The sequence below is a fragment of the Myotis daubentonii genome, chromosome 17 (assembly GCF_963259705.1).
Source record: "Myotis daubentonii chromosome 17, mMyoDau2.1, whole genome shotgun sequence".
Classification (NCBI taxonomy): Eukaryota; Metazoa; Chordata; class Mammalia; order Chiroptera; family Vespertilionidae; genus Myotis; species Myotis daubentonii.
In genome coordinates, this window is record NC_081856.1 from 44,978,134 (window position 1) to 44,996,917 (window position 18,784).

Consider the following 18,784-nt stretch of genomic DNA (forward strand, 5'->3'; position numbering starts at 1 on the left):
ATGAGAAGTGAGCAAGGACACAAAGCATCAGAGAGCCTTGGTGTGCAAGTGGGAGAGTCAGGGGAGGCTTCCTGGAGGCGGTGGCAGCTACTCTAAGTCCTGAAGATTGAAAAGGAGTTCCCCAAGCAAACCGGTGAGAAGGAGATGAAGATGCGGGCAGAGAACAGCTTTTGCAAAGGTTCTGAGGCAAGTACATGGTGTGACTTATATTGCATGCAGCTTATTTTTAAATATTTTAGCCTAGACCAGGGGTCCTCAAACTACAGCCCACGGGCCACATGCGGCCCGCCGAAAACATTTATCCGGCCCGCCGGGTGTTTTTGCAGCCGCTGCCTGTCCAGCTTAGCAGCCGACCCATCCCGGGCCCACAGTGCGCGTGTGTGGAATGTCTGAGGGACAGTGAACTGGCCCCCTGTTTAAAAAGTTTGAGGACCTCTGGCCTAGACAGTTCATTTTACATCCTAGGAGCGATTTGTTAACATGTGAAGCACTCTGATCAGGAATACACATTCCAGAGTATTTTCTAAGCTTCTAATGAGAGCTTCCACAATCTTTTTTTTCCAGCTTTATTACTATTACTGACTTATATATGTAAGTTTAAGGCGTACTGTGCGATCGCTTGATACATATATGTTGCAAAATGATTACCGCAATAAAGTTAGGTAGCACCTCGTCCCCTCACATCATTACTATTTTGTGTGTGCTGATAAAATTTAGTCTACTCTTTTAACAACTTTCAGGTTTTTGATACAGTACTGTTGCAGTCACCATGCTGGACAGTGGACCCTCAGAACTTCATCTTATACTGGGGGTTTGTACCCTTTGAACAGCAACTTCCCATTTCCCTCACCCACCCACCTCCAGCCCCTGACAACCACTATTCTATGCTCTGTTTCTATGAGTTCTGCTTTCTTAGATTCCTCATATAACGGAGCGCATACAGTATTTGTCTTTCCCTAATTTATTACACTTCACATAATGCCCTTAAGGTACATCTATGTTGACGCAAAGTTAGGCTTTCCTTTTTATGGTTAAACTAGAGGCCTGGTGCACGAAATTATTGCACTGGGGGGGGGGATCCCTCAGCCTGGCCCACGCCTTCTCGCAGTCCAGGAGCCCTCTGGGGATGTCCAACTGATGGCTTAGGCCTGCTCCCCATGGGAAGCGGGCCTAAGCTGGCAGCTGGACATCCTTAGCGCTGCCACGGAGGCGGGAGAGGCTGTCACCACCGCTACTGCGCTCACCAGCCGTGAGCCCGGCTTCTGGCTGAGCAGCACTCCCCCTGTGGGAGCGCACTGCCCACCAGGGAGCAGCTCTTACGTGGAGCGTCTGCCCCCTGGTGGTCAGTGCGCATCATAACGATCGGTCGTTCACCGTTCAGTCAATTTGCATATTAGCCTTTTATTATATACATCACATTTTCCTTATCTATTCATCCACTGATGGTGGACAATCATGTTGTGTCCATGTCTTGACTACTGCAGTGAATGTGGAGGTACAACTATCTCTCTGAAATGGTGATTTCATTTTATTTGAATAACCAGAAGGGAGATTGCTGGATCATATGGTAGTTATAGTTTTAATTTTATGAGGAACTTACACACTGTTTTCTATATATCTGCTACACCCATCCACAGAGCATAAGGATATTTCCTTTTCCATACTTTCTTGCCAACATTTGTCTTTTGCCTTTTTTATAATAGCCATTCTCACAAGTCTGAGGTGCTAGCTCATCATGGTTTGATTGGCATTCCCCTGATGTTTAATGATGTTGGGCATCTTTTTGTGTATCTGTTGGCCATTTGTATGTCTTCACTGGAAAAATGTTTAAGTCCTTTGTCCGTTTTTAATTGGACTGTTTGTTTTTCTATTGCATGATATGAGTTCCTTATATATTTTAGATATTAACACTTTATCAGATAGGTGGTTTTCAAATATTTCTCCCATTTCCCAGGTTGCTTTGTATTTTGCTGAGTGTTTCTTTTATTGTGCAAAAACAAAAAAACAAAAAAAGGTTTTTTAATTTGATATAGTTCCACTTGTTTAGTTTTGCTTGCACCATTGGTGTTATATCTAAAATATCTTTCCCAAGACCAATGTCAAGGAGCGTTTCCCTATGTTTTCTTCTAGTAGTTTTACAGGTGGGGCCTTACATGACAGTCTCTAATCCATTTTAAGTTAATTTTTGTGAGTGATGTAAGATTGGGGTCTAATTTTATTCTTCTGTGTATGGGCATTCAGTTTTCCTAATACCATTAATATATCTACTTGATTTCACAGAGGAAGGGAGAGTGGGAGAGAGAGATAGAAACATCAATGATGAGAGAGAATCATTGATCGGCTGCTTCCTGTACACCCCCTATTAGGGATTGAGCCCGCAACCCAGGCATGCGCCCCTGACTGGAATTGAACCCGGGACCTCTCAGTCTGCAGGCTGACGTGCTATCCACTGAGCCAAACCAGCTAGGGCCTAACACCATTTATTAAAGAGACTATCTTTTCCCCCATTGGATATTTTTAACTTCCTTGTCAAATATTAATTGACCATAGATGTGTGTGACCATATATATATTCTGGTAGAGCTTCAGCAATCTTTTTCTTTCATTGGCACTAGAGGATTTGTTCATTGGTATAATGGGTTTAGAAATGATTTTTCATTTGTAAAATCAATGGTGCAAAAGATATGTGGATAGTCAGAAATATGATACAAGCCCTCTCTGCTTACATAAACAGAGTGTAAGAATTCTGGAGGCTCAGTAGCTTGCCCCTTTATCATAGCCCACCACGCCTGAGACTCCACCTGACCCCTGTGCCGCCCTGAGCCGAGTCTGTGGCCTGATTCTGACTAGGGGCTCAGAGGAATGCTGCCACTACAATATCCTCTGTCCCGTGATGCCACGTGTGGGTCAGACAGAGAGCAAAGATGTCATCAGACAGAAAAAAAGACCATGCCTGATTTACAGCGCCTGCTTATTCGTGTTTGTGCAGCAGAATTGGGCCTGGGTCTCACTTTCAATGCTAAGGGACACCCCCTTAGTTGGACGGTTGTGGTAGATGAGACCGATAGTCCTCCCTCCCCTTAGCTGCGGAAGGCGGTAGCTGCCCTGCACGAAGAACCGAACGATTCTAAGCCGCCAGCTTGGCTCGGGTCCATTTGTCGCGGCATGGTGCCTTGTTTTGTTTTTAACAGTGCTAGCCATCCTTCCCCACCGCCCCAGGGAGGGAGTTAGTCAAGATGGTGCGATTCAACTGAGCAGCAGGAAGAATGACTCCCGTGGAAAGAAGCCCAAGTCCCACCAGGAAGACAATACCAGTTCTGACCAGTCAGGGTGATGCAATGACAACAGTGAGATGACCACTTGGCAACGGGGAGAGCTGAGAGCAGGATGGAAAGGGGAGTGAGGCACAGCTTAGGATGAGTGAGTCAGGACGGAGCCTGTGACCAGCAGGGGATTGCCAGAGTCTATCTTTTTTTGCTCTTTTTGAAAATTCCAACTTGAAAATTCCTATTGAAGACCTTCTGTTGGTCTGGATGAGATAGCGATCCCATCCCTAATGAATATGGCTTCGATGGGGAAGGGAAATTATAATTACTGTCTGCCACGAGCATAAGGCACCATCAACATTGATGAAAATGGGTGTCCCTAGATAATCGACCAAAGTTCTAGCCATGAAAACTAGTCCAAATAACGCCCTCCCCCTCTCCCGGCCAGCTAACCCTTAGCAGTATGGTACAGGAGTTAAGCCCCCAGGCTCTGGAGCCAGAGAGATGTAGCTTCTAATCCCCACTTCCCCAGTTACATTAGTTGTGAGGCCTTGGGCAATGTGCCTAACCCCAGTGACTCAGTTTCCTAATCTGTAAAATGGGGAGGAAAAGATAATGATACCTCCGTTAGTTAAACTTAAAGGAGACAGGCAGCGAGAGCACTTAGAACCCAGCCTGGCTCCGATGTGAGCTCTGCCAGCTCTTCCTGCTCCCAGCAGCCTCCAGGAGGCAGCAGGGCCTCGGGCCACTGCCTGTTGCCAACAGAATGAGATCAGGTTAATGAGAGGAACAGACTGACCTGATTCACAGAACTCCAGTGAAGTGACCCATCTGACACCCCGGAGGAGACGGTGCCAGGGAGAGGAATTGCTTGGCAGGTGATGCTTTCCAAAAGCAGGGATGAGGGGTCCTTTCAAAGCACCGGGTCTCCCGCCGTGGAGGGCTTCTGGGAGGGAGGCACTTCTCCAGCTCTATGGTGCTGTTGCCCCCCGCCTTGTGGGTCACAGCCTGAAATCATCCCCTTTATGAAATAGCCAGAGGCCCGGTGCACAACATTCATGCACTGTGGGGGAGGAGGGGTCCCTCAGCCCGCCCTTGCCCTTTCGGGATAATTAAGGGGCCCCTGTAAAGAGAATCTGGGTATAATTACCTGACTCTTTAAGCTGCCCGGTGGAAACCGGGAGGCCGATTCGCTCCAGTGGCTGCATATTCAGGCTTCTGGAAGCAGCAAGTGGAGTCTCACTTTGTGGGGACTCAGACTCACGTGGGGGCGCGGGGGGTTGAAGGCTCCAGCCAGGCCTCCTCCCCTTCCTGTGCGGCAGGAGGTCACTTGGTCTTTAACACGGAGCAGAAGAAAGGGCCAGGGACTAGCTGGGCCAGGAGTCAGCTCATCGGACGCCTCGACGGAGGCGTTGAAGTGAAGCGAGTTGAAAGCGTTTTAGTTGAAATGAGACGTTGCATCGAGGAGGGGCGGTGTTGAGGGGGGCAGCAAATGTAGTCATTTTGTGATGGGGCCTAATTTGATAATGAATGAGGAAGTTGTCGGTAAAATCGTGAGCGAGTCCCAGAAAATGAAGAAATTCGTCTTGACGAAGGAGGAGCCAGGAGGAAGAGGTCCTGGAACGCAGACAGCTCACCAGCAAGCTCCCCGAGGTAAGTTGGGACCTCTTCCTGCGCCAGCTGTTTTGTGTTGACTTGCCCAGACCCACTGCCTCTCCTAATGGAGATCCAGGGAAGGAGAGGGAGCCTTGCAGGGGGTGGTGAAGCACACGCGTGTTTCCTTCTGCTTCTCCGAAGGGCAGGCCACGCCTCTCCCAGGCTCCTCGGGAATAGGGGGGGAGACACAAGCCTACCCGGCTCCCTGGGGGCCAGCCAGGCTCCTGCTGCTGTCAGGCCCCAGGGCGGTGCCGACTCCCAGGGCCGGAAAGGGAGTCCTCGGGCCAGGTCCTGCAAGGGCGCGGCTGGGGAGCCAGATGCCGGGGTTCAGCGTTCCACCTGGGGACACACGGTGCACGACCTCAGGCAGTCCGCTCAAGCTCTCCGATCTCCGGGCCCGCACGTGTACTCGGGACAGTAATTGTGCCTGCCTCGCCGGCCCTTAGGAGCCTGCAATGAGCCACCAGGTGTGAGGAGTTCACAGCAGGGCCTGGCTCTGAAAGTCTGTTAGCTCTTCCCTAGTCCTTCGCTGTCCAGTGTGGTCACCACCAGCCACGTGTGGCTGCTGAGCACCAGGCCTGTGGCTGGTTTGGGTTGATAGGTGCCGTCCGTGTCAAATACACGAAGATGCCAAAAACTTCTACAAGAAGAAGCAAGGAGAATATCCCATTGGTAGTTTTTATATCGATTTTATGTTGAGCGTGCCGAACCCTAATGAAGGCACTTGGGATATACTGGGTTAAATAAATATATGTTATTGAAATTCCTTTTACCTGCTCCTTTTAATTCTTTATTTTGGTCAAAAGCACATAACACAGAATGTACCATCTTCAGCATTTAAGGGTGCTGCTCAGTATGTGCAGGGTGGTCACACGTGTGACACAAACCTCCCGCACGTTTTCGTCTTGCAAATCAGAAACTCTATCCCCAGGAAGTAACAACTCCCTTTTCCTCTTCAGGCAGAGCTTGACAACCACCATCCTACTTTATGCTTCAAAGAACCTGACTGCTTTAGATGCCTCATGTTAAGTGAAATCATCCAGTATTGGTCTTTTTTTTTTTTTTTTAAGGAACTCTTTTTAAAAATATATTTTATTGATTTTTTTTTTTTTTTTTTACAGAGAGGAAGGGAGAGGGATAGAGAGTTAGAAACATTGATGAGAGAGAAACATCGATCAGCTGCCTCCTGCACACCCCCTACTGGGGATGTGCCTGCAACCAAGGTACATGCCCTTGACTGGAATCAAACCTGGGACCTTTCAGTCCACAGGCCAACGCTCTATCCACTGAGCCAAACCAGTCAGGGCCAGTATTCGTTCGTCTTTTTGTAACTGACTTGTTTAACTTAGCATGAAGTCCTCAAGGTTCACCCATGTGGTAGCATGTAGCAGGATTTCCTTCCTTTTTAAGGCTACCGAATATTCTGTCCTTTTTATTTTGTTAAGATGGCTACTAGAAAACTTAACATTTCCTTTGTAGCTTGAATGCATTTCTACTGGACGGTGCTAGTACAGAATCGGTCCTCTCAACCACATCAGCTCCCATCCTTCCTTAGAACAATTAATTTGCAACACCCTCTCCCCTCTCCTGAAATAAACGTTATAGATAATATAACTCATCTATATGCATAATTGTTAAAAGTCAATATAATGGCCTACCTGTAATAAAAAGATAAAGGAAAGGAATCTATAGTTTAAAATGTATTTCAACTTATGACTAGACACGAGTGCTTGAAGACAAAATAATCAGATGCTTGACTACATTTTGCAGAGTCACCATTAATGGGCTATTAATGCAGAGTAATAACTCAAATTCTACGAATACTATTGCCTTCAGAGATGTGATTTTCTGAAATGAAACAACTCAGTCAAGTTCCAACAAAACAAAAGTTGTACAACATTTTTATTTATATGGTTACATTCTTGTGAAACTGAGTACTAAATGGAGAAAAACTATGTGTATGTATATGGAAACGAGTTAGATTCTAGGTTCAGAGACTTACGGATTGTTCACTTAAATGAATATCCAGTGGGAGAGTTAGAAATCGAGGACCCCAGAGTCATGGTTCATCGTTCAGAACTTGCCTGTGTGCTGCGGGACATCTTGTATTCCCATGTACCCTGGACGCCTGCTGAAGACCTGTGGTGTCCTCCAGTCACTGGACAACCAAAAGCATCCATGTTCTGCCTCAGAGACAGCCGAGACCCCACTGAGAAGCAGCAATATTGTGTTGTGAGGACCACAGGGTGGGCCATCCATGGCCTCCAGTACCTCAGCCTAAGGCTAGCCCACCAGTCCAGCACAGACCACTTTCCACGCAGACATGTCCGATTGAGCCAGCCCAGGGTACCTTGTGTCTTCGCCTGGGTACGGCTGTATCAGTACTCAGACTGCCGTTCCGTCCCCAGGGCCCACTGGCTCTGGGAACTTTTCCTGCTCTGTCCATCCCTGACCATCCTTCCCTTTTTGGAGGTTCCGGAACAGCCATCGAGCACACAGCGATGCGCTTCTCAGGTGGGAAGCTTTCCCCCCCGCCCCGTGAAATAGTGAACCTCTCAGGCAGGGGTAGCGTCTTCTGCTTCTTCCTGTCCTCACAGGCCCATGACACCGCTATGCAAAGGGGTGCAAATAAAGGTGGCATGAATGAAGAATCAAGGGGAAAGTTAGAAGATGAGGAGAGAAATTTGGGATTGGGGGATAGAGGGGGCATTGAACTCACTTTCTGAGCTGGCTTGGGCATGGTCCCGGTGGAAGGGCCCCAGGGAGGGGCCCCTACAGTGCAGGGCGCCTCTTTCCTAAGCAGCTTTGTTCTCCTAAAGCCCACGCTGGAATCGCAGAAGGACGCATCATCCCCCGGCAGATTTTGCCACAAATTATCAGAGAGAGATCAAAATTAGGTGCGGCCTCTTCCAACTGAAAAGTTGAAGACCACCTCCAAATGCCTTACAGAGATGGATTTTATCAGCCAGTGGTGCCTACCAAGAGCGGAGAGAAAATTGTTTTGGCATGAAAATCCAAGTCCATTGGAGGCCCCTCCTAAAACATTTCTTTTTTTAAGAAAAACAGCTCGTTCCGAAAGTTGTTTCTTCCAAATATAGAACCTACTTAAGCAGAGTTTAACCTTTCTGAGGTTCAAGTTCATTTATTCTTTGCGTATACAATTTCAGCAGCTCCTTTATGTCTAAGAACAAAGGTTTGTTAAAGAGAAACCATCTCAACGTCTCCTTGGACATTAAATAGTTCTTCAGAGGAAATGCTTTGATGAGTTAAGTGTAAATGAGTAAGAAACATACGGCTTGGGTTTCTCATCTAATGCACATGGATGTGAGAATGAAGAGGGGAAAACCTTTCGGGGAAATATGGTTTGGATTTGGGCTCTGCCTACAACACAAACACTGATTAACTTAAAGAATATGGATTTTTTTTCCTTGGGTTGCGTTCCCCACCTTCAGCCTGAAGCATTAGCAATCATTCTTTCTAAAGATTTAATGTCAGATTGTAAGGCGGGGGAGAATTTTTGATTAGGGAATTCACAGTTTACCAATGTTCAAGAACCAAATCATTTGGTGACAGTTCCACTTCCCACCAGACTGGTTTTTAAGTGTTTTTCAGAAACATCTCTCTGTTGGCTAAAGCATCTCCCTAACCAGGAGGAGCCCGGAGCCCTGTGTCTGGGTGAACTGAAAACACGGCCTTCTGGTAACCAGGCTCAGTGGCTGGTCATCCCATCTACCTGCGGGTAGATGACTTTACCAGCGGTGGCCCTGATGTGACAATAGGCATACACCACCAGGGAACCCAACTGAAGGTCTTTTCTTTAGTCAGCACAAGCTTTCCTACAGCGGAGAGAAGGGGTAGATGGCATTAGGGATGTGAAAGCAGTTGACAGTGGATGTGGCACATGGAAGGTGCTCCTATATGTTGGTTCTGTCTGAGAAAATCTAAAAATAGACCCCTATGACCTCTGAGGATGGGAACTGCTCATCCCACACAGCCCTGCTAAGGGGTGGGCCCGGCCGAAGGACCAGGCAGCTCTGATCCCCGGATGCGGTTTGCCAGGGCAGGAATGTCGGAGCAGGGATCTGAAGGCAGCCCAAACCCTGGCGCTGGTGCAGCCAGCTGTGTGACCCCGGCCAAGTTACTTCACCGCTCTGGGCCTCATTGTCTTTATTTTCCCTATATTTTTTCTAGAACATGAAAATTACTATCTTGGCCATTTTTAAGTGTAGGAGTCAGTAGTTTTCAATACATTCGTATATATCCATGATGATGCACACCATCTATCTCCAATAACATTTTTCATCTTGTAAAACTGAAGCTACATATCCACTAAACTACAACTCCCCATTTCTCTCTCCTCCACCAGCTTCCGGCAATTCCCATTCTACTTTCCAGCTCTGTGATTTTGACTACGCTCCTCATGTAAGTAGATTCATACAGACTTATTTCACTTAGCATAATATTCTCAAGGTGCATCATGTTGTGTCATATTGCAGAACTTCATTCCTTTTTAAGGCTGAATAATATTCTGTTGTATGTAGATACCACATTTTGTTTATCCACCCATCTATCGATGGACACACGTTGTTTCTACGTTTTAGCTATTGCAAATAACGTTGCTGTGAATATACAAATCTCTTTGAGACCCTGCTTTCACTTCTTGTGGGTATCTACCCTGAAGTGGAATTCCTGGATCACAGGGTAATTCTATTTTTAATTTTTTTGAAGAATCACCATACTGTTTTCCACAGCAGCTGCACCATGTTACATTCTCACCAGGGGTCCAGTTTTACCACATCCTCGCAGAACAACAATTGTTATTTTGTTTTGCTTTGTTTTGCTTGAACAATAGCCATCCTAATGGGTGTGAGGGGAATCTTGGTGTCTTGACCTACAAACTGTAGGGGTTCGACCATAGGCTGACCCTGAGCCCCCGCCTCCAAATGTCTCCTAATTTCCCCTGTCTCCATGTGTGTGTATGTTACAAGGTGAAGGTTACGTCATGCAGGCTCTTTGCAATCCAGGCCACAACTCCCTGCTTGAAGAGCTTGCGAGTCAGAAGCTGGGCTGCAGAAACAGCATCTGGGAGCAGCTCTGCCTGGATCAGAGAGGAGGTGAAAATGTGCTAGCCTTTGTCACGCCCTCAGCCTCTTTAAATACAGCCCGGCCTTCTGGTTCCGTCAGCGGAAGGCCCTGGTGGTCTGACTACGGGTGGTGATCTCGCAGAACCACTGTGCAGCCCGTGACTCGTCCTTTGGCCCAGGGAAGCCCCGAGAGAGGTCGGGTTCACGTGGGCACTTGCCTGGAGAAGGCGGAGGCTGCACAAGGGGGTGGCTTTCTTAAGGAAACGCCTTTTCAAAGAACACATCGCGCTTTGTTCCGGGGATAAGATATTTTCCTCGATGGTCTGCCACTGTTTGGGAAGCTGGTGGCGAGCAGATGCGAGAGGGAAGAACGTTTGAGTTCAAAGCAAACACAGTTCCCCAAGCAAAGCTGGTCCCGGCAGGATCCCGGGAGCAGGATGACAGGCGGTTATTTCAGTCTGGGGAAACACCAGTGGAAGTGCTTGCTGGGGCTCCTTCCTTATGAAGAGCCGCCGGGCCTGCGTCCAGAGAAGGAAGAACATCTTCCCAAGACACGGGGCCCAGCCGCGTGGCCCCAGCGAGAACCCCGTGAATGCTGCTGTCGCCACCTGAGAACCAGAGGGGCTGCGCTGCGTCTTGCCAGGAAGGAAGCAGCTGACACGGGAGCAGGAACTCCTCTGTGAACTGTCACATCCGATGCAGCAGACCTGGCAGATCCTTCTGGGAGAGACCCCCAGGGCTGGAGCCAGGGGCCTGCCGAGCGCCCACTTGCAATGCCCGCTGGGGACAGGCTGACCGGGCAGGAGGTGACAGAGTCACAGAGGCCAAAGAGCGGGGGGCGGGGGGCTGGGGGCGGGGGGCTGAGAACACCACTCTTTCCCGTTGGTGCAGTTTCTGGGACTCTCCCTGATGAGTTAGCCTGGACCTGGCAGTGATGGCTACGGAGGCCCCAGAGGAGGGAAGGAGGTGCCAGAGGTGAGCGGGGCTCCACTGGGGGCAAGAGCTGGGTGTGGAGGAGGCTGTTGGAGGCATGAATGTCCAATAGGATCCCCCTTCCCTTCCTGGCACAGTGCTGTGCTGTGGGAATGACTCTCAGGCACGGTGCCCCCTGGCCACCCACGCCGGCCACTGCTGCTGCGGGTTGGGAACTGACCAGAGGTGCCAGGGCCGAGTGGCCAGCTGCTCACTGCCCTGAGGCAAGAACCGGCATCGTGGTGCCCGAGGGCTGATGGGACTCCAGTGTAGGCCAGATCCCTAAGTCCTACGAGAGCGTGGACAGGGTGGAATGATGCTCAAGGGGGCATCCTGCTGGTATCGGATCTCAGGGTCTGAGCAATTAATTGGAAGAATTTGAGATGTGGCTTATTTGATCCCCCAGGTGACAGTAGAGGCAGATGTACCGTGCGGTTGGTGAAACTGATGCTTTGAGTCCCCCTTCACTAGCCTGGGCGTCTTCCAAGCCCACAGCTGCCTAGCATTGGGGTCACGTGGCATTTACTTTGGTCAAGTTTGAGAGGTAAGCATTTTTATATTCTTTTTCTTAGAAAGAACCTCTAGAATGATGAACCCCAAATGGAGGGCTCCACAACACCTGGAGTTTTGAGTTGCACCCATGAACCGGCATCCACAAGCAGAAGACAGGAGCATTCTTGGGGTTCGGGCAGCACCAAAGCAGGCGCTGGGGGGAGGGGAGTGGGGGCCTCTGCGCCTGCCCCAGCCCTCGTGCTGGGAATGAAGAAGTGGTCTTAGTCCTCACCATCAAGGAATGGATGCTCTCAGAAACTTGGAAATAATTTCCTAACACTCCAAAGGGGCGCGATCCATTTCCACTATTGATGGAGGTCTATTGACTCTCAGGCAGAGGGATCGAGATTAAATTGCACAAAATAGATGCAGAGACATAGAACCTGGAACAGACGGACACATTTCAGAGGGAAGGCGGGCGTAGGGGGTCTGGGGGGGGAGAGATTAACCAGGGAATTTATATGCACACATGCATAGCCCATGGACACAGACAATAGTGTGATGAAAGCCTGGGAGGGGCGGGTATGGGGTGGAGGGGTCAATGAGGAAAAAAAAACCCAACAACAAAACACAAAGGGGACATCTGTAATACTTTCAACAATAAAGATAAATTTTAAAAAATATAGCAGTCTGGAATTAGATTACCTGAGTCTTTAGCTTGTCAAACTTCTCATTTCCCCATCTGTAATATGAAACAACACCAGTGAACTTCTTTTGAGGAATAAATTGGATAATTTTCCAAAAGCATGGTGCTGGGCACATAATCAATCTAAGTGTTAGTTTGCCTAAATATGATTTTTCCTTCTTCTGGTCTGAGCAGCTGGATATTAAAGGATTTCTTAAACACAACTAATTGTAATAATTTTTTAAAAATCAAGGTTGGGCTCAGTGGATGGAGCGTCGGCCTGCAGACTGAAGGGTCCTGGATTCAATTCTGGTCAAGGGTACATGCCCAGGTTGCCGGCTCAATCCCCCGTAGGGGACGTGCAGGAGGCAGCCCATCAATGACTCTCTCTCATCATTGATGTTTCTATCTCTCTCTCCCCCTCTCCCTTCCTTTTTACAATCAATTATATATATATATATATATATATATTTTTTAAATCAAGGTTGGAGTAGGACAAGTGGGAAAGGCCGCCGTGGCGAGTCCCAGTGTGGAATGAACCTTTGTCTCTGACCTGGGGGCAGCTTTGTTGCACCCACTGGGGGTGAGTGCATGACACCGGTGGCAGCCGCTGAGGGGCACTGTGCTGACGCCACTGTCCTAAGCTTAAAAGGCAACTCCACTCCGCTGCTCACCGCGATGTTATCTGGAAACCCAGCGACGACGCAAGTTCCTTCACCTGCCAACAAGCACGTTTCGGAGCAGCCGCTACCCAAGCACTCTGGTTTTGTCATTTCCTTTTATAAGTTAAACTTACAAACCTCAGTCCAATCCAAGGCTGGCTGTATGATTCAGGATTCTGCAGGGAAATAGAACCGATGGGATACACACGCATACAAAATGCAGGGGTTAGGGGTGCGCTGACCCCTGCACAGTGGAAAAGCCACGGATAACTCCCCCAAAGCTTAACACCTAATAGCCTGCTGTTGACCAAAAGCCTTACTGATAACAGAGTCAATTAACACATATGTTGTATTATATTCTGTATGTATTATATCCTGTATTCTTACAGCAAAGAATAGAGAAAATTAGAAAAATCATAAGGAAATTACATTTACTGTATTTATTTTATTTATTCCTTTATTTTTGTTGTTGTTAATCCTCACCCAAGGATATTTTCCCATTGATTTTTTTTTTTTTTTAGGGAGAGTGAAAGAGAGAGGGAAAGACAGAGAGAAACATTGATGTAAGAGAAACACATCAATTGGTTGCCTCCTGCATGAGCCCTGACCAGGGCCCGGGCTGGGGAGCAGTCTGCAACCAAGGTATATGCCCTTGACCAGAATTGAACCCAGGACCCTTTGGTCCACAGGCCTACGCTCTATCTACTGAGCCAAACTGGCTAGGGCTACCGTATTTATTTTGTAAGTGGACCTGTGCTGTTCAAACTCTGCTGTTCAAGGGCCAACTGTATACACACACACACACACACACACACACACAGGGTCAGCTGTCCATACGTGCTCACACACAGTTCCTATATGGGTTTGTGACAGGAATTAGCTCACACAGTAACAGGGCCCAGTCTGCTGTCTTTGTGCTGGAGAACTGGGGTAGCTGATGGTGAATTCAGTTTGAGTCAAAGGCCTGAGCACTGGGGGAGGGGCGGTGGTGGGAAGCCCTAGGTTGAGTTTGGAAGCCTGAGAACTGCGAGCTACCACGTCTGAGGGCAGGAGAAGGTGGATGCCTCAGGGGAACAAATCCACCCTCACTCCCTCCTTTTGTTCTGTTCAGGCTGTCAATGCATTGGGTGATGCCCACCACATGGCATGGGTGAGGGCCACCTGCTTTAGCCTTCCGATTCAAATGCCAATCTCTTCCTGTGACACCTCACAGAAACCCCCAGAGGGGATGCTGTACTAGCTGCTGGGCATCCTTGAGCCGGGCCCAGTGGACACACAAAACGAGACATCGCTCTGCGGTGTACCTGTCCCTTGGCCATCCCTTCCCGGCTTATCTTTGCTGCTGACATTATTCAGATGCGCATACACAGACCCTCCTGGCAGAGACACACACTGAAGAATGGACCTGCAGCGGACGTTCCACCTCCCCTTGACGTCTCCAAGCCTCTCCTCCACGCCCTCTGGGTGGCCTGGCTTCCAAGGAAAACATCAGGAAGACATGAGGGCGAGTGCAGGAGTGACTAGGTGCTTGGGAGCGTAGCTATGTCTGTGGGTGGACACGTGTGTGATTGTAAGCATCATATTCGCACACACTGCTCCACGGTCAGCAGACTTGCTAACCACACAAAGGAAAACACCTCGACTTAAATAGATGCTCGGGCCGCTGGAACAGCAGCTGGGGAAGTCTGAGACGCGGGGTGTTTTTTCAGCTTGCACCCATCATCGGGAACTGGGCGAGGCTGGGCCGAAAGGGGGAAATGCTGAGCAGCACAGGGATCCGGCCATTGGATTCCGTGGTCGGAGAAGGCGGCCGGAATTCACGCGGCGACCAGCGGCCGCTCTGCCCAGCCTGTGAAATCTAAGCCCGGCTGGCCCACCCCTGGAATACAGACTCAAAGCCCTGCGGCTGCTTGGTCTCCCCGAGACGCTGTGGCTGTCCTCACTGCTTGCGGCAGCAGCAAGTCCCAGTGAGTGAGCAGAACCTCGCCTGGGAAAAGGGGCAGGAAGGGGATTTCAAAAATAGACAGGAAAGCCTCCTCCTGGGAAGTGAAGGCTTTAGGGAGGGTCTAGCAGAGGGAGACCACGCGGGCAGGCCGGGGAGGACGCAGACGTCACCGTCACCTACTGTCCCATCCCTCCCGGCGAAGAGTGGCACTTCGAACTATTTGGCAGCGAGTCATCAGAAAAATGCTAGTTTTCGTTTGGGAAAAACCGCATCTCCGCGGGACGTTTCACCCCCGTTATCTGCTCTCCCTGGAACTACGGTGGTGGGAGAAGCCAGCCCCTCAGAAATGAAAGCCATATGCACACTATATTTAAAAGCCAAGGACCGGGCCATTACAGTACTGCTGACCTTAGGAATTTGGTATTTATGATTTACATTCTTTCCCAGACTTCGCTGTTTTTCAGGAGTGAAGAGCGGAGGTTTATGGCCTCGCCAGATCGTAAAGCAGATTCCTGAGGGCAGGGGGAGCGCTCCAGGCAGGAGGCCTTGCCTCCGAGTTTGCAGGATGCATCAGGACACCAGGAAAGGAACCGCATGGAGAGAGAGGACCCGCTTCTGGGAGCGAGAGGCACCGCCGCCTGACAGGCATCCCTGCCCCCAGCAGCGGCCATCGCACCCGGGCCCACATCTGGAGGCTGGCTCGGAGGCGTGGCGTCCCTCACACGGCCAGCGCCGGGACCCGAGTCCTCTGGCCCCTTCCGAAGGCAGGGAGACGGGGGCGTGCTTTGCTGAGCCCGAGGCAACGCGACTCGATCCTACAGGAGGTGAGAGGGGTGCACAGGAGTCCAGGAGCCTGGAGTGAGCCTTAGGCTCCGGCTCCCCGACGCCCCCTGGTGGCTGCGTGCTCTTGCTCACCTGCTTAACCTCGAAGCCTCCAGGCCTTGGAAAAGGGGGTAACACAGCAAACTCGCAGGACTCGAGAACACACATTGGGCTGCCCGCGTGGCTCAGTGGTTCCTGGTCAGGGCACGTGCCCAGGTTGCCAGCTGGCTCCTCAGTGTGGAGCCTGCAGGAGGCAGGCATCACTGTTTCTCATCATGTGTTTCTACCTCTCCCTCTCCCTTCCTCTCTGAAATCAATAAAAATATTAAAAATATATTTTCTTAAAAAGGAGAGAAATAAGAATACACATTCGGTGCTGGACACGCGGTGGGCGGGGCTGTGTGAGGGGCGCCCTTTCCCCTGGAAGCGAAATGCTGCTTCGCTCTTGCTCTCCAGGGAAGCCAGTGCTAATGTGGCCACTGGGAAGATTCGGGGAGGGTCCCAGAGCCCCCTCCGGTCTCTCAAAGGTTCCCGGTGCTGTGCAAGCTTTCATCTGGAAGATTCGCTTGCAGTGGCCCTGGTGAACCCCTCCCCCCGCTTCTGGTCTGGATGTCATTCACTCAGAGGGTGGGGATCCTAAACATTTTTAAAGCGGGGCTTTCTTGCCCTAGCCGGTTTGGCTCAGTGGATAGAGCATCGGCCCACGGACCCAAGGGTCCTGGGTTTGATTCGGGTCAAGGGCACATGCCCAGGTTGCGGGCTCGATCCCCAGTAGGGGGCGTGCAGGAGTCAGCCGATCAGTGATTCTCATCATTGTTTCTCTCTCTCCCTCTCTCAAATCAATATAAATATATGTTAGGAAAAAAAAAAAAGTGGAGCTTTCTTAAGCCTTTCCCAGGTCGCACTGTGAAATCCAGCACCTCGCCAGGCCAGGCCACGCTGTAGGCGGCTGATTGCAGAGAACGGGAGGAAACAGCTGTCGGTTGAGCAGGCGCAGGTCTGCCATCCAGTGCTGCCCATGTGGACTGACCAGCACCCTGCCTGCGACTCCACACTGTCATTACGGCTATTGTGTGTCTGCTTCAGACATGAAAACGCACCATTTTGGTTCTTCAGTCTCAAATGTTTCTATTTTCCATTTAATGGCAAACAAACCTCATTTCCTGTGGTTTGTAAAGCCACAGTTCCCTTTACTCAGCATCCGATGGAGACAGGGAACACGGTATCTGAGGCGCTGGGGAGACTCTGTGGAGGGGCAGGAGGCCAGGCAGCTCGGAGGAACCCTTCCTGCCACCTCTGGGCATGAGGGTGTTTTCAGAGCATTCCCGTAGCAAAGGCAAACGATTCACACCTACTCACACCAGCCACAGAGGTTCCAGTCTGAGCCCAGCAGGGCTGAGGCTAGCTGGGTGGTTACATCAGCTGTGGCAGCAAACCTCTCAGGCAAACCCTGTTTTCTGAATGAGTTCCTGTCCCCATTGCGTTTATAAGGGGGTGGATTTGCCAATGCCCGTCTCCCTGCTCCAAGAGATGATGCTGGGACTTGTGAGTCCCTTGTGCCAGCAGTGCGGGCGGGAAGCGTGTCTGTCACACCCTCCACCAGGCCAGTTTTCACCCTGAGAATTAAGATGTGTAAACTAAGCTCAGTCCTGAGCTGTGGGGCTACGTGGACCTGCTGCACATCTTTGAGTGTTAGATTCTGACAGCAAACATCTCAGGTCAGACAGCTTCCAAACCTGCCCAACTGGGGCACAGAGGGAAGTCCAGGCAGACCCAGTCACGGTGAGCCTCTGAAATGGATGACAGGCAGTCTTCAGTAAGCAGGAGGCAAGGGGGACTTTACCTCTTAGCATCCCCACAAACTAAAAATTCACAGCCCTCCTTTTGTAGACACTCATAATTCCTTTAAGTTCACAGAAGATGGCAAAATAAAAAAGCCGTATGTATTGCATCAAAGATAATTCCGAAGTTCAATTAAAATTTTACTTCATCTGCAATGGTTGTAGCATTGTCACCTGTGATTGTTGTGGCACCAGGTTTAGAATAAAATGTGACACGGGGAAGAGCTGTAAATATCTAATTATGGGCAAGCAGACTGCGGCAGAGCGGTCCTCGCCATGACTAAGGCTGACCCCGTGAGAACAAAATCCCACACCTAATCCTTTCAGTGAACACACCTGAAGGAGAGGTGGGTTTGCAATGAAGTCCCGATGAACTTAGAAGTCTTGGCTGACCTTGATTTTAATCATATAAATGGGAGATATTCCAGACTGCAACAGCCTGCCTGTGGGAGTCCTAGTTTTCCTAACCATCACAAGGCTACACGGGAAGCCCGCCTGCCCAACTGTGTCAGCCAGGAGTTCCCCCAGCAGAACGCGAAGAGCACGCAAGTGAGATCCGTGTTTGAAGTGCTCGCTTCAGTCTGGCTTTCAATGTTTTTTCTTTTCCACCTCGTGCCTGGCCTTCTTTTCTGTGTCCAACCTCCCGCGGCGAGGGCCTGCCTGCGTGCACTATTATACACAGAACAGCGGGTCCATCCCAGAGGCGGAGTCTTGACAAGAGGCATCACTTAGAAGGGCCTCGAAGCAGCTTCGGCGGGAGAGCCACAGGTGCAGAGAATCTTATTTTATTTCTCCTGGGTGGGTACTGTCCGCACAAGTCCTAGCGCAAATAAGACTGGCATTTACAGGATGTCTTTTATCATCGAAATGTTCAACGGGTCAATGAAACGTCCGGCTTCGCAGTGGGAGCAGTTTGGCTAAGGCTTTTACAAATGGGAAACAGACAGAAAAGCCGGGAGAGGCCACGGGAAGACCCACAATGACAAGAAGGGAAAAGTATCTAACACTCAGGGCAATGCCACTTAAGGAGAAAAATACATAAAACATTCTTCCTGCATTCCGTCTAAAATAGTGGGCTTTTGGGAGGACAGTTTGTAAATGATGAGCGTGTGCTAATTTGCAAATAATGTCCCATATTAAATGAGGTCTCTGAAACATGCATTCCATTTCCATCAGTGTGAGGCCCATTTCCATAGAAACGGTGGGAAAGTAAGCCAAACCCACAGTATGGTTTCCAGGAGGAAGGGGGCTGTGGGGCTGTGGGGCTGGCCAGTCATGGCAAGCACCGGTCTTGTAACCACTGGAGTCAGGAGTGCTTACGGAAAGGGGTTTGGAAAAGCTTAAACTCCAAGAAAAGCCA

General features: G+C 49.8%; 1 long non-coding RNA gene across 1 annotated transcript; it reads right to left on the minus strand.

Annotated features, from left to right (window-relative positions):
* Positions 1–6,663: 6,663 nt before the first annotated feature.
* On the minus strand, positions 6,664–14,900 carry LOC132219703 (uncharacterized). Its single transcript, XR_009449569.1, has 5 exons — positions 12,708–14,900; positions 12,175–12,211; positions 8,675–8,757; positions 7,641–7,896; positions 6,664–7,531 (listed from the first exon to the last, which is right to left on the minus strand). It is a non-coding gene; the product is annotated as an uncharacterized LOC132219703 (long non-coding RNA).
* Between the last annotated feature and the right edge of the window lie 3,884 nt (positions 14,901–18,784).